Raw genomic sequence first — 15,435 nt, forward strand, 5'->3', positions numbered from 1 at the left:
ATTATCGTTCAAATGTGAAAATATATGATTGTGTTACTCTTAAGTATCGTAGGTCTTCTGTTAATCAGCCGAAATTCACCTTTCTTCCATGAATCTTTACTTGGTATCAAATCCACATCATTTCCATTTTTCACTTCTCAATATAAATATAATTATGAAACTTCCAGTCTAGTAACCGCTACTACGTATAATATTTTCCGTTGATTATATTATAGTTTTTTTTTCCTTTGCTAGTACTTTCATTTCTTCCAATTTCCCTACTTTCATTTACTCTCAGATTCGACAATTTTTGGCATATTTGTTTTAAAATAATCTAAATATCTCCAGTTCTCTTTCATCTGGTTTCACTCGATCCTTCTATTTGTATTTTGGTTCTATTCATATTATTTGCAATTTAGTGTGCTTTTCCAGATTCACACGTTTTCCTTATGTGCCAAAATCTAATCCTGTGGCAGAATTGTGTGTGAAAATATCAATTTCAAGAACCTTCCTCCTTGGCTTGAACCTTGGCTACGCCTTACAAAAATCATCACAAACTTCATCATCTGTTTTGTTGACTCTTCATTAGAACTATTTCGATTTCCCTCATTCCTTGAAGCTTTTCTAGCCTAAATATGAATAGATTAGAGAATCTTATATGGATGCTTATGACAGATGTACCCACTTAGAAAAAAAATCTTGCCGATAGTGTTGCCATCTATAGTCGAAGTCAAGAACTTTTCAGACCACCCTCGTATATAGAGGAAGATTTTAGAGTGTATATAATTATGATTGAATTCTATCTGGAACGCGAAGGTGAGTTCACAAGACTCAACTTAGAAGAGGTTTGCATTTTCCTAGCAGAAACCCAGGATTTTCTTCTGCAACCAGACAAACCGGAGTGTAATACATAGATAAATATTATCGTCTTTTTAAATGTTTGAAAATAATTTTGACAAGTAGCAACTAGTCTTTTTCCCTCTGGATTTTTTGCAATACCTGTTTTGTTCAGTAGCAGGAATTGATGGCGTAATATATATTGACTAATAATCGCTGGTAGTTCAGTGATCAACTGAAAGATTGCGTAAATAAACTGTTGAGATTGGCCTGTTTTGTGTAGAGAAACCATACGAAGCTTCTTAGCTTCCCATGTTTAGCAAATATTTAACTGAAATACAGGTGCGAACGATTCCTCTCACACCAGTTAGTCCAGCCGCTGCTGAAATATGTGTTCTTTCTATGCTCTCCTCAAAACCAATCGGAAAAATTTGGAATATTCTAATATTTTGAACGAAGTTGAGAATTATTCTAATTTTGTGAATGTTATCAAATATCTTTCTTATAATTATAACACATTTTATGTGTTTACAAGGTACGTAGATTTAGATGATGCTAATTCATATTTGGTAATAATTATTTTCTATGCAATAAATGAGAATCGCATATCATTGAACTCCTTTGCTTTGATTATTCTAATTTGTTGATTCGGTGGTGTAGTACCAATAACTGGATACAACAATAAATCATAGCTAAAATCAGTAGAAATATTTATGTTGTTTAATTTCAAATTTTATCAGTACAATATGTAGATGTTTCTTCAATGATTTTGATGTTAAAAATATATAGGTATATCAAATTCGTGATACTTTTTATCATAACCAGTTTCATATTTCATATTTCATAACTTCGATTTATTCCTTTCTGCTAAATTACGACACGTTTGCTAGGATTTTGTAGTTGGACCAGAATTATTTCTAATTTATACGATCGTGTCCGCCAATCATCGGTCAATCCCAGCTCGATAGTCAGTGTTGACATAAGGAGATGAAAGTTCAGGGAACTACAAGTGCGGCCAAAGTAGGTGATCCACCACACTCTCCGAATGTGACCTAGTTGCTACGAATGATGATAGGAAAAACCACCGCTCGTCGACCTACGTCTAATATTAATTAGTCGTTCGCCGACTAATGTAGAGTTACCTGCATCGACGGGAACACGAATGTGCCCCAAAATATTCCAAACAGGAATTTTCGATTAATTATTTTCAATAAATTTTCATGGAACTGTTCCAAACAAATGTTTCTATAATTCTTTTCCGCATGTTTTTTTTAATTACCTCAGAGTTACTTCTGTTGGCATTGAAATTCATCCCGTATTTCCGATCGACAGAGCTTCCTTAAAACAGTCGATTTCGACGATGCTCTTCTAATAATAAAAAAAAAAAACCTGGGTTCGAATCCCGTCCAGGATGCGAAAAAGGTGAGTCGTCGCTTTTAACCTGATTGTAAATTTCTTGGTTTTATGCGATCGTGGGAGATTTAGTGATATTTCTCCGTAATCGTGGCTGCTTCCTGAATTATTAAGGCAAACGTTCCAATAGAACACACGCGATTTAAATAAAAAGTAAGATTTTTAAATAACGCAAACCAACTCACCCTGGATTCAGCATTACGAAACTCCAGGATATCCTCCTAGGTTTAGAATCTCAGAAGAAGACGAATATTTCCAGTATCTTCCGTGTTTTGGAATATTTCTTCAAGATATGTGAAAGATTTTAGTTCTTCAGTTTGCTTACCTCTAAGGGCTAATTTATCAAACTTATCTAATTCAGTCTCTTCTACTGATCCTTCAACCTCATTTCAATTTTACCGTTTTCATCTTAAATCCATAACTAGATGAAATATCTTCGATTCAAAGATAATTACTGTCGTAACTTTTGCTTATTTTCAGCTAATGCTGGAATCCGAAAAGCGAGTCATATGCATCTGCACTCCACTTTCAATATTCATTCCTACTTTTATAAATTTCTTTGCATTCTCTATATACAAATTGCAAAGTAAGGGAAGTAAGGTAAAAATTGCACAAGCTTGTCTTAAATATTTCTTTACTTCTGCTTTTGCGTTCTTTTCTTCTATTGACATCGTTAATTTCTGCCTGGTGCACAATTTCTTAATTATGTTCAACTTCTTTTCGTATTTTTTCTATCCAGTTATACTGTTTTTTCTAGTCATCCCTATTTATTATTATCATTATTATTACTACACATGGCGTTGTGGCAGCACATATTAGCAAGAATGCTCATTCACATTTTATGTTGTAAAATATGTTTTTAGGTTTTAGTATATTCTGTTTGTATCAATGAATTTCGTTCGTAAATTCCAAAATATCGATGAAAAATTGGAAGTATCTGTTAAGTAGTAAGTAACTTATAAATTTTCAAAGCTGCAAGCTAACGGTGGTCAACCACGCCACATACGAATAAAGGAAGTCGCCATCTTAGCATCACCAGCAGGAGCGCCAAAACCAAAGAAAGAAAGAAAGAAAGAAAGAAAATGAAGTGCTCTAAATGCCAGAGACTTAACGCTGAAAGAAAAACCACATAACATGCAGGAACTGCCCAAGAAATATGCACTTTATCTGTTGGGAAGGTCGGAGGCTACATGGCAGCGAAATTAGAATGAGAATCAGAAGAAGACACTGGAAAATTTTCCAAAAATCTTTTCCTAATTAAAATTCATTTTTTAAATTAATGTTGTATCGTGTCTTCTATGTTAATACTACTTATGAATTAGCGATCATCGCAGATGCTCACTCATAGGTCGTATGCGAGGCGTAGTGTCTATTCTCAAATCGTCTTATCAACTCGGGCACTCCCCAAGATTAAATCCTGAGTGCTCTACTGATCCCATCAACAACGTTTCCGATTTACAGAGCCTCCGCGTAACTCAGTTTTCTATTAGGGAAAACCTGGGGTTCACTAGAAACGTTGGGACACACGTTTCAAGGAAAGGTGAATTGGCTAGTCGTATAGAAACGTCGCAGAAGTACTGTTATTTCTTGTAAATAACAGTAAAAGCAGCTGTTTCCTCAATTATACAGGCTAACGTTCCAAGAAAACACATGCAATTTAAATACAAAGTATACTTTTTAGCATAAGGTTCACCTGCTTACGCTGAAACGATGGATACGAAATCCATGAATAGCTTGCACAGTTATGGGTTCGTATGCACCGATTAATTAAAACGAAAAAGAAGACATCATTACAACATTTCCAATATCTTCCTTATTCTGGAATTGTTTATTCAAGGTATATCAACGATGCATTAGAATTCCGCCTACAAGTGCAGCGTTCATTCCTGCTTTTATTAAATTCTTTGCAGTCTCAATATACAGATTGCGAATTAAAGCGGATTTGCATAACCTTGCCTCATATCTTTCTTTACTTCTGCTGTTGCTAACTTTTCCTGTATTGACATCGTCGTTTTCTGGCTGGAACATAATTTAGTGATTATGTCCCGGGCAGAAAAGGAGTCCGAGAACTCATATGTTCTTTGATCTTTAATACAGTTGTTTTCCTTGTACAATATTTTAAACTTGATTTATTTCGTTTTCTATTAATAATATAACTTTTAGTGTACATTTCCATGGTTTTAATTTCATGAATGTTAAAATTTGGTTTGCTGACCTTTTAAGTATTTCATCCAAAACACTTCAGCCTTTTTCCTTGTTCATATGAATCGTATAATCGATTTTTTTGTAATTCATTTTTGCATTTGAGATCTTTATTACTTTAATTGTCCAATCTCTTCCCATTATTTTACGTATTTTGCTGTCTTATTTTACATTTAACAAATGAGTGAGTGGTCACACTGCATTTCAACACCTTCGTAGCTATAACGTGACTTGAGTTAGTTTATTTTCTTTACTCGATTCCCATCCAGTGGATAGGATAACGTGTAACAACCCTGGTGATTTCCATCTGCAGTGAAATGGAATTTGGAACTTCATAAACTTCCATTTCACTTCATAAATTCTGCGTTACCAACAACAGCGCAAAGTGTTTTACAGAAATCTTTTACTTTTTCTCCTCTTGTATTCTTTCTTTTTAGAACAAATCGCTCAGATTCTTAACATTCACTTTTTTCACCAGGCAATCCGTTAAACGTGAATCTTATAATTAAATTATGTTTATCCAAAAATGATGTTGTTATATTTCTCCAATTGTTCGTATTCTTTCTTTACTTCATGATTTCTTGGCATCTAGAGTCAATTAGGGAAATATCTGATGGTGTTGCTCTTTACTTATCGTTAGTTTTCTTTTCTTCAGCCGAAAGATAATTTAAACTTTCCCCCCCGTGTACCCTTACCTCTATGTTTAATACTATTTTCCCTTGCTTTTTGTTCTTCTTTTAGTTGTATTTTTTTATTTTTACATTTTCGCTCTCTCAGTCCTTCGATTTATTCTACTTTCATTATTTTTCTCAGAATCTACAATTTTTGCATATTTGTTTTAAAATAATCTGAACCTCAACAGTTCCATTTCATCTTGTTTCACGTAATTCTTCTATTTGGATTTTATTTTATTTCCATTTGTATTTTATTCATATCATTTGCAATTCAGTGTTTTCTTGTAGATTCACACGTTTTCCTGATGTTCTAAAATCTAAGTTTGGTAGCCGAATTGTGTATGAAAATATCCATTGCAAGACCCTTCCGCCTTGCCTTGAACCTTGGTTATTCCATACAAAAATCATCACAAACTTGCATCATCTGTTCTGGTGACTCTTCATCAGAACCACCGCGATTTCCATCATTACTAGAAGCTTTTCTAGCTTACATATTAATAGATTAGAGAATATTTTCTCTACTCTATTAATTAGAAAGAGAGAGAGATCAAACAACTATTTCGTTATCTCTCGAAATAACTCGTTAATTCATGAAACCAACAGCAATTTCCTTCGGCTAAATGACAACATGCTCCATAACATTTCTAATTCATATGAATATCACCTACAATAACGTTAGATATTTCCCATTGCAGATGATTCTTCATCAATCTTCAATGCATATTCTGTTAAAGAAATTCAAAGTATGCAAATACAGATCTGAAAATGGAGGCAAAATGTTTTATATTGAACAGAATACGATTTTGTTTCATTTATGGAGGCTTTTTCTCTTTTTTTAAAAAATCTCTTAATTCTAGCAAGATTACGAAATTATATTTCGCCGGGATACAAACTATTATAACGTAATTGAATCTAAACGTCTTTGTTACTTTCAATGTTTATCCACACCTCTTGGTTTCTTCAGTAGTATATTAATATTAATTATCGTAATCATAATTAACATTACTACAGGAAAATAACTAACAATAAATGCAGAACTACAATGATCTGTAAATACACCCTGTGAAATGGCTTACCACACGTTTCTTGATTTAAACTTCTACAAGATATTGCTGTTCTTAAATTCTTATAATCACAACCTAAGCATTTCAAAAGAAACTTTTGAAATCTTTGAACGTTTGTTGACCCAGCACACTCACCAAACATGACCTGGATGTGTGCAACCTTCGTGTGCTACGAAGGATAATATGAAAAAATACGATATTTACTATATTTATCGGCCATTCGTGTTCCCGTCGATGCAGGTAACTCTACGACTTGAAGATGGAGTTCATGGCATCGATTAGAACACAAATCTGCCAAAAAAACATTCGCAACAGAGGCTTACAACACTGGTTTCATTGGTAGGACCGCATTTTTCAAGTGCCACAAAAATCAACCAACAATCAGCATCCCCTTCATCCACTTCATCTTCAACACATTAAATCTCTTAATAAAGAAATGTGTTAACATAAAATATACCGAAATATTACCATGAAGCACTTACACTTCTATAAGACAAATTTAGAAATTATTGCCAAATAGTGAATTAACATTGTTATTTTGCAAATACATTTCTATTGTGATTATATATTTATATCGACTATACATATTGTTCCCAATAATATTTCATATTTTCATATATTTTGCGTACTACCCTGATATGCTCTAATAAATATATTTTTCTGTATATATATATATATATATATATATATATATATATTCCTCAAGGGCTCACTCTAGTGTGTACGGGCACGGCGCACCTGAAGCTGGACCACGCCTTACTTCATGTAATATACACCTGTTATATTATCTGTAGACTGGTCCCTACTCTTCTTTCCCTCTGTATTTCTTTTCACCTTGCATCTTCTCCCCCAATGCTATTAGAGTATTCGAGGGCTAGGGGTGATTCTATCCTATTTACCTATTTTTTATCTCATGCACCTGCCCACCACCAGTTAAAAATGGTGAAGACAAATCAGAACTCTAATCCGCATCGGTCGTCGAGCGGGTTACCCAGGACCGCACTGGATGTTAGGCTTCCTGGACATCCAGTGACCAATGGGCTACAGGAGCAAGATCCACAGAACTCGCAAGTATTTACTAGGAAAAAGTTGAGCATGGTTGAAAATAGACAAGTCATGCAGTGCTTCTACAGTTCAAACCCATCAGTTAGGGGATTACAGAAACGAATGTTCCAACTTTGGCTTGAACGACACCCAAATTCTGAAATTTCATTCGAAAGGCTGATGCAGCAACGCAGCTTTATTATCAAACGCAAGGTATTTAGTGAACATAAGCTGGAAGCACTGAAACCTCAAGCTGTAAAAGGAGACCGTACTGACCCTGAAGTGACGAAGAATACGAATGGAGCAGAACCAGATTCCTACGTGCAGAATGCTGAAAATTTTGAAAATATACAAATAGCTGAAAGGAAGCTATCAGATAAAGAACAAAAACTCGCAAGAAAAATTATCGAGCAAATGAACAGCAACCAGGACCGAGTTAGGCTCTGAAATCTGCTCTGAATTAGGATATAAGGTTAGTGTACCCAAAAGCAGTAAGGCTCAGGAACCAAACTGGAAGCATCGACTGGTGAATAAAATTCTTAAACTAAGAGCAGACGTGAGCAATTTGAAAAACCTTAAGGAAAGGAAGCTGAAAAACACAAAAATCCGAAATAACCTCATAAAGAGATATAATACTGGAACGCGACCTATTGATGAAGTATTAGAGGAAGTGAAGCAAAAAATAGTTGCAGTTGCAGCTAAAATAAGAAGATACAGTGCCCGCATTGAACAGCAAGCAAAATTCGATGTTTCGCGCAAATCAGCACCGGTTTTACAAGAAAATTGATTGCTGCAGGAATGATAACCTTAAAGAAAATATAAATATAAATACCAGAGACAAATAAAATATACTTAAGCTTTGAAAAAACCTATGGGACAACCCTAAGAGGCACAATAACAAGGCAAAATGGCTTGAACAAATTACGAACGAATATCAAGAAAGAAAAATGGATCAACTGAAAATAATAACTGAAATGGTTCAAAAGCAAGCTTTTAAATTGATTTATGATTATAAATTTATTATTATAAATTTATTATTATAAATTTATGATTATTTATGATTATAAATATATAATCATAAAAAAATAAAAAATTGGTCAACACCCGGTAAGGATGAATTACATGGCTACTGGTTGAAATATCTAACAGGCTTACACGAAAGACTTGCTTACCAATTTTATGATGTTTTAGAAGGAAAAAGCAAAGAAGAGTGGCTCACAGCAGGGAAATCGTTTTTGATCATAAAGGATAAAGAAAAAAGTCCAAACTCAGAAAACGTCCAACCAATAACCTGCCTGCCAACAACTTTTAAGCTACTCACAGGCATACTAGCTGATAAAATATACAGCTATCTTAAAGCAAATTCTCTTCTCCCAATTGAACAAAAAGGTAACAGCAATTCAAGAGGCACAAAAGAATAATTGCCGATTGATAAAATGATTCTTAAAAATTGCAAACTTAGAAAAACCAACCTTCATATGGCTTGGATAGAATATAAAAAAGCGTTTGATTCGATGCCTCATAGTTGGATTTTATAATGCACAGAACCATTTGGTATTAGCGAAAACGTACAAACATTTTTGGAATCCAGCATGAAAAACTGGAAAACAACGTTGGTTCTAAATAGAGAAGAAATTGGAGAAGTAAACATAAAAAAGGGATCTCTCAATGAGACTCATTATCTCCTCCATTGTTTATATTGCCGTTAATCTCCTTAACTAGAATTTTAAATAAAACTGCCAATGATTATCGAACTGCGCAAAAAGGTGCAACGATATCTCACCTTTTATACATGGACGATCTGAAGTTGTATGCAAAATCAGAGAATGAACTCGGATCATTGCTTAATCACTGTGCACATATTCAGTCAAGATATATCAATGGATATTGGCTTAGACAAATGTGCAATTACTGGAATAACAAGAGGAAAGTTTGAAGATCTGAACGAAATCGAGCTGCTCAATGGTGAAATAATCAAGGCAATAAAATTCGAAGACAGCTACAAATATTTGGAAATTTTAGAAACATCACAAATTCTGCACAATAAGATCAAAGAACTAGAGCAGAATACATAAGACGATTAAGAAAACTCCTTAAATCAATGCTTAATGCTGGAAATTTGATAAAAGCAATTAATACCTGGGCCATTCCTGTTCTGAGATATTCAGCAGGCATTGTTGAATGGACCCAGCTAGAGATGGAAGATTTAGACCGAAAAACTCGAAAATTAATGGCAATGCGCCATGCCCTCAATCCTCGCTGTGACATTGATAGGCTATATCTATCACGCAAAAAAGGAGGTAGAGGATTATTACAAGTGAAGCAAGTTATTGAAGAAGAAAAACGAAATTTAAATGATTATCTGCAACAAACAACGGAAAAATTTCTAATTGAGGTAAGGAAAGAGGGTTTATTTAAACTCATGGAGGCAAAATTGGAATACAAAACCAACCAAGTAAAAGTGAGAACCGAAAGATGGAAAAATAAGGCATTGCATGGAAAATACCTTCACAGCATAGAGGACAGCGCTGACAGCAACTTGACCTGGCAATGGTTGAGAAATGGAGCACTAAAGAAAGAAACAGAATCGGTAATTTTTGCAGCACAAGAACAGGCGATTAAAACCAACGTTATGAAGGCAAAAATACAAAAAATTCAACTAGACAGTAAAGTAGATTGTGTAAAGAAAAGGAAGAAACGGTAGACCACATTATAAGTGGATGCAGCAAAATCGCACAAATTGAGTACCGTAAAAGGCATGATAACGTAGCTAAGATAATACACTTGCATTTATGTTTAGGAAGTATGGGTTTGAAGTATCTAAAGACTACTGGAAGCATAAAGTTCACCAGAAAGTGGTTGAGAATGAAAAAGCTAAAATACTCTGGGATTTCAAAATCCAGACTGACAAAAGCTCGGAATGTAATACACCCGATATTACAGTGGTTGAAAAAGTGAAAACAAGGGTGTTACGTTTATCGAAATATCAGTACCAGGAGATAGTCGGATTGACGACAAAGCAAATGAAAAAACCACAAAGTATCGCGATTTGCAAATCGAAGTTGAACGAATCTGGCAAAAGAAAACAAAAGTTGTTCCCATAATAATAGGTGCTTTAGGCGCCATCCCTAAAACATTGAAAAAACATCTAGAAGCACTCGAGTTAGATGGATCAGAAAGTATTTCCACAACTCATAGGCCCTTGGGTAGGGCTAGAATTAGTGGAATATAACCAGCCTTTTCTTAAGACTGAGGAAGCAAATCAAGCTTTGATGAATATTATATATATATGTATATATATATACTGTATATTAAAGATACCAAGTTATTTTAAACCTGGTTTTTACTCCATTTCCCAAGTGAGCAAACAGACAAACAAGTCAAGTTTGCGCGTGCAAGTGTTGCAAGTCTAGCTGACCCTGCACGTAATGCAAGTCCAAGGCAACTCATGGTAAAAGTAGAATAAGCTCTGATCACTAATCTTAATATTTACCCATAATGCAAAGCACATCTCCTGGAGGAGATGTATGATGCTCTGTATTAAAGGCAAGGGGCCACTACCCAGACCGGTTTCGACCTTTATCGAGGTCTCATCAGTGGGAGCCAGGCTAGAAATACCAAGATTTTAATAATACAGAGCTTATAAGTATTTTACCAGAACAAGTTACCATAAGGTGTTTTAACCTTATTAAATAAAAATTTCAGGAGGAGATATAAATGTAGAAAGTATTTTACCTAGGGTATAATAAATGGTAAAGATACCAAGCTATTTTAAACCTGGGTTTATTCTATTTCCCAAGTAAGCAAACGGACCAAGTCCTGTTTGCGCCTGCACGTGTTGCAAGTCTAACTGACCCTGCACGTATCTTTTATATATATATTTTATTTATATATATATATATATATATATATATATATATATATATATATATATATATATATATATATATATATATATATATATATATATATATATATATATATATATATATAATATCCTGGCGTATATAAACTATGCTGTGACTGTAATGTTCCTTATTATTGTCAAACTAAAAAGTCTATTGAACTTTGTATGGCCTTATCCAGCCATATTCTCTTCTCTAACAAACCTCATGATGATTTTCAAGGTCACTCAATTTCCTGGGATAGATCTGAAAACATTTTCCACTGCCATGATGAATTTGAAAGAAAGATAGTGGAATCCAATCCAGGGAGATCGTCCTTAATCTTGAATATTTAAACAACAATTTAAGCTATAACATCCCTGATAGCAATACTGCTGTTATTCAGTACTGGCGTTCTCGAGATTCTGCTACCACGCATGCTACAAATGCGTGGCGCGTAAAATAGAACAACGTGAATGTTAATGAAATGTTTTTTTATTTAAATTATGTACTGCAATTTATCTGTGCTTCTAAGTTTTTAGAATCTTCAATTTTTATTATTGTTTCCTTTTCCTGAAATGATACCTGATGAAGACTGTAAAAAGCGAAACTAGTTATGTTTTTTATCATTAAAGTTTTTATTTAATTCTCGGTTTTATAGTCATTAAATATCTTTCTAAATGTATCAAAGTAACCGAGTCAATGCTCATGAATACAGTTGTACAGAGTTGAAAGCATTGCATTCTTTCAACTTATTCTGGCTACAAGCACGTGACACGTAACATGGCACGATATACTTTGCCATTGGGAATGTTCATCAGCTTCTTTTGAATTACTGCATATATATGCAATAATTCAAAAGAAGCTGAAGGACTTTCTTCCTTTTAATAATTTCTTTTAATAATTATTGCATATATATGCAATAATTCAAAAGAAGCTAAAGAACATTCCCAATGGCAAAGTACATCGTGCCATGTTACGTGTCACGTGCTTGTAGCCAGAATAAGTTGAAAGAATATAATGCTTTCAACTCTGTTCACCTGTGTCCTGCTGATATATCTGCGAGATGGGAACTGACTGAGTGTGAAAGAGGCATCTTGATAGGATGATATATTACAGGTCTGTCTGTTCGACGAAACGTTGAAAATTCGCGATCTTGGTACAACCGTAAGTGGTGACATACTGATATGGAAGCTCAGGAATCAACTGCAAGTGCTACCCGAATTGGATGACCTAGAACACTCACTGAAAGTGACCTAGATGTGTGTGTAACCTTCGTGTACTACGAACGATGACATGAAAAAAACCGATATTTACGATATTTATTCGCCATTCGTTTTTCCCGTAGATGCAGGTAACTCTACAAATTGAATATGGAGTTATTGGCATCGAGGAGAACACGAATCTGCACCCAAACATTCACAACAGAAGCTAACAACATGGGTTTGATTGGCAGGACCCCATTACACAGGAGTCAAAATAATCAACCAACAAACAGAATTGTCTTCATCGGTGCAACTGTGTGTACTATGGTACGAGAATCATGGCACACCCTCGACCCAGCATATAAACTGGTAAATTTTTCAGTGTACGTAATCTTGACAATGAAATTCGGGTCATTTCTCCGCGTATCAATATTTATTTGCCCTCCACCTACAGCTGGAATGTTCATTCTTCCTTTTAATAATTTCTTTGCAATCTATATATATACAGGTTGCGAAATAAAAGGGAAATTGGAGAATACCTAAACGTATAACACCGTAATATGTTTATATACAAAACGTTTACAAAAGAAAAGAATAAGATTTGTATATATGCAATCAGCGCAATCTTGGTTTTTACATAGTGTTCCATCGCTATTATCTATGAGCTTTCTTACCTAAGTAGCGTATATAGTTGAAGCATCTAAATTGGAAATAACTGGGATTGCATTCCATCTGGGACACGAAAAACGTTTTTCAGACCAAGATTGCGCTGATTGCATATATACAAATGAGTTTTCAAGTCTAATCTGAGAAGAAGTATGGATTTTCCTACCAGAAACTAGGGACCGTTTTCGTCAACCAAGCAAATCGTCGAGTAGAACACACCAGGAGAACTACAACTTCTAAATACCATTACGAAATTCAAGAATACATGGATTTATTTCAGTCGCATATTCTTTTATGAGAACTAAAAAAATATTGGAGAATTCAAAAACAAAAAGTTAGCCTCTAGTGCTGAAATATTGTCCTCAGTGGAGACAACGCGATCGGAATAAGAGGATATACTTGCAGCTTTTGAACATGAAACAAAAGATTTCATTAAAAGTACGAGAACTTCAGTAAAAATATCCCTTTTAAAAACTGATTATTTATACAGCATATCGATAGCTTTTGTCAAAGTACATTACATATTTCTGGTTATTACAACGATGTAGTTATTGCACAACATTTTTTTAAATATACGCATTCTCATTTTTGTGTTCATCGGTTTCTTGTTCACATATTTGGAAGCCAATATTTGGTTTATGTGAAGATCTTTCTTGTGCAATGAAAGAATATAAATAAATCTTATGTAGTATTTATATTGAAAATTTATTAAAAAATATGAAGACAGAAATTGGAAATTACTTATCTACTTTGAATTTATTATTATATTATTTTATTATATTAATTAACATGAATTCTGGTTGATTTTGTTGGTCCCACCTTCCCCAAATCCCGTCACGTATGACACCACGCAGTCCTTCATCCAGCAGAGTCCTACAGTGAGCTGAACAAACAACATCTTTTATACCTAAAAAGCACACGGGCGTTACATCCTCTCCAACACACACTGCTACATCGGATTTTCCAAATACTCATTTCTGAGAGTGCATACAGTAAGTAGCGCGACCAGCATGGCTGATGTCGGTGCCGCACATACAATGTGAGAAGCCTTCTGATTCCGGAGTCATTAGACACAATCAGCATCAAAGCGGAAAGGAACTCCTGATATCCTTCACATGCACACAAGCGGTATAGCCCCTCCGATACACTGCGACACCGGAGTCACCAAGTATTTCTGAGAGTATATAGAGCCTGTTGGAAGACCGGCATGGCGAATGTAAGTGCTACAAACACTCACACACAAACATACCTTTCATCAGAGAGAAACAACATCTAAACGGAAAGGACGTCCTGTCATTCCTCACATGCACACGGGCGCTATTGCTCCTCCAATATACTGCAAAATGGAGTTACTCAGTAATCATGTCTGAGAGTGTATACAGCCAGTAGAGAGACCAGCATGTCAGATATCAGTGCCACATATTCCTTTCGAAGCCTACTGATACTGGAGTAATCAGAGACAACCATCATCAAAACGGAAAAAGAACTCCTTCCACCACTTACACAGTAGATGGGTACTGCCGACCATCCCACATAATCGTAGTTACCAAGTAATCATCTCTATTATTGTAACAAATCTAGAAACGAGTATGGGGGGCGTCACTGCCACGTATGTGCTTTCCGAAGCTTAGAGATGTTGCTGTCATCAACTAAAAACCGCACGTATAGGAAACACAGTTTAGCCTTCACTCACTTCCCTGTCCTGTCCCGACTGACTAACAGAAATCAATTCGAATCTCCAAATTAGCTTTGCAGATCAGAATTAATTAATGAAGGTTCGTCTAATGCAATACAAAAGACGAATATTCTACTCCATATGATTCTCCTCAAACAGGGTAATCGTATGGCTAGAAACCTCGAAATAACACGAGTGAGAGTGGTGCTATTTATAGGAAGGCTTCATTGTTACGTAACAATTATATGGCATTAGTTCACAAAGCGTCTTCTCTAAATTATATTTGGTATATTTTAAATCCGAATTAACTTTCACTTTGTTGCGTTGCATTATCATTGTTTTAGTGTTTGTTTCATGCTGTTCAGTTTAAAATAGATACAGAAAATTGCTGCTTGCTTCATTTGTAACGATATTATAACCCTGGTGTCATTGAATATCTTCCACATATTTATTTAATATGAAGTCTTTCGATTAATTATTTTCAATAACTTTACATAGAACTATTCCAAATAATTGTTTTTTTTTTATATCTTTTCTACATGTTTTCTTACTTACCTGCGATACATGATCTATTTTACTTGAATACCTGCGGATGTTGCAATTCATCCCGTATTTCCGATTTACAGAGCTTCCGTAAGACAGTCGGTTTCGAAGATGCTCTTCTGATACAAAAACCGGGGTTCTAGTCCCGTGTAGGCTGCTAAAAACGTCAGTCTCCGCTTTTCAACTGAAGGTGAATTTCCTTCAGTTGAAAACTCTATCGTGGGTTATCATGGATTAACCCGTTATCCT

Source organism: Typopeltis vanoorti, chromosome 9, assembly GCF_054136105.1.
Source record: "Typopeltis vanoorti isolate ZY-2024b chromosome 9, IOZ_Tvanoo_1.0, whole genome shotgun sequence".
In the NCBI taxonomy this organism is placed as follows: domain Eukaryota; kingdom Metazoa; phylum Arthropoda; class Arachnida; order Uropygi; family Thelyphonidae; genus Typopeltis; species Typopeltis vanoorti.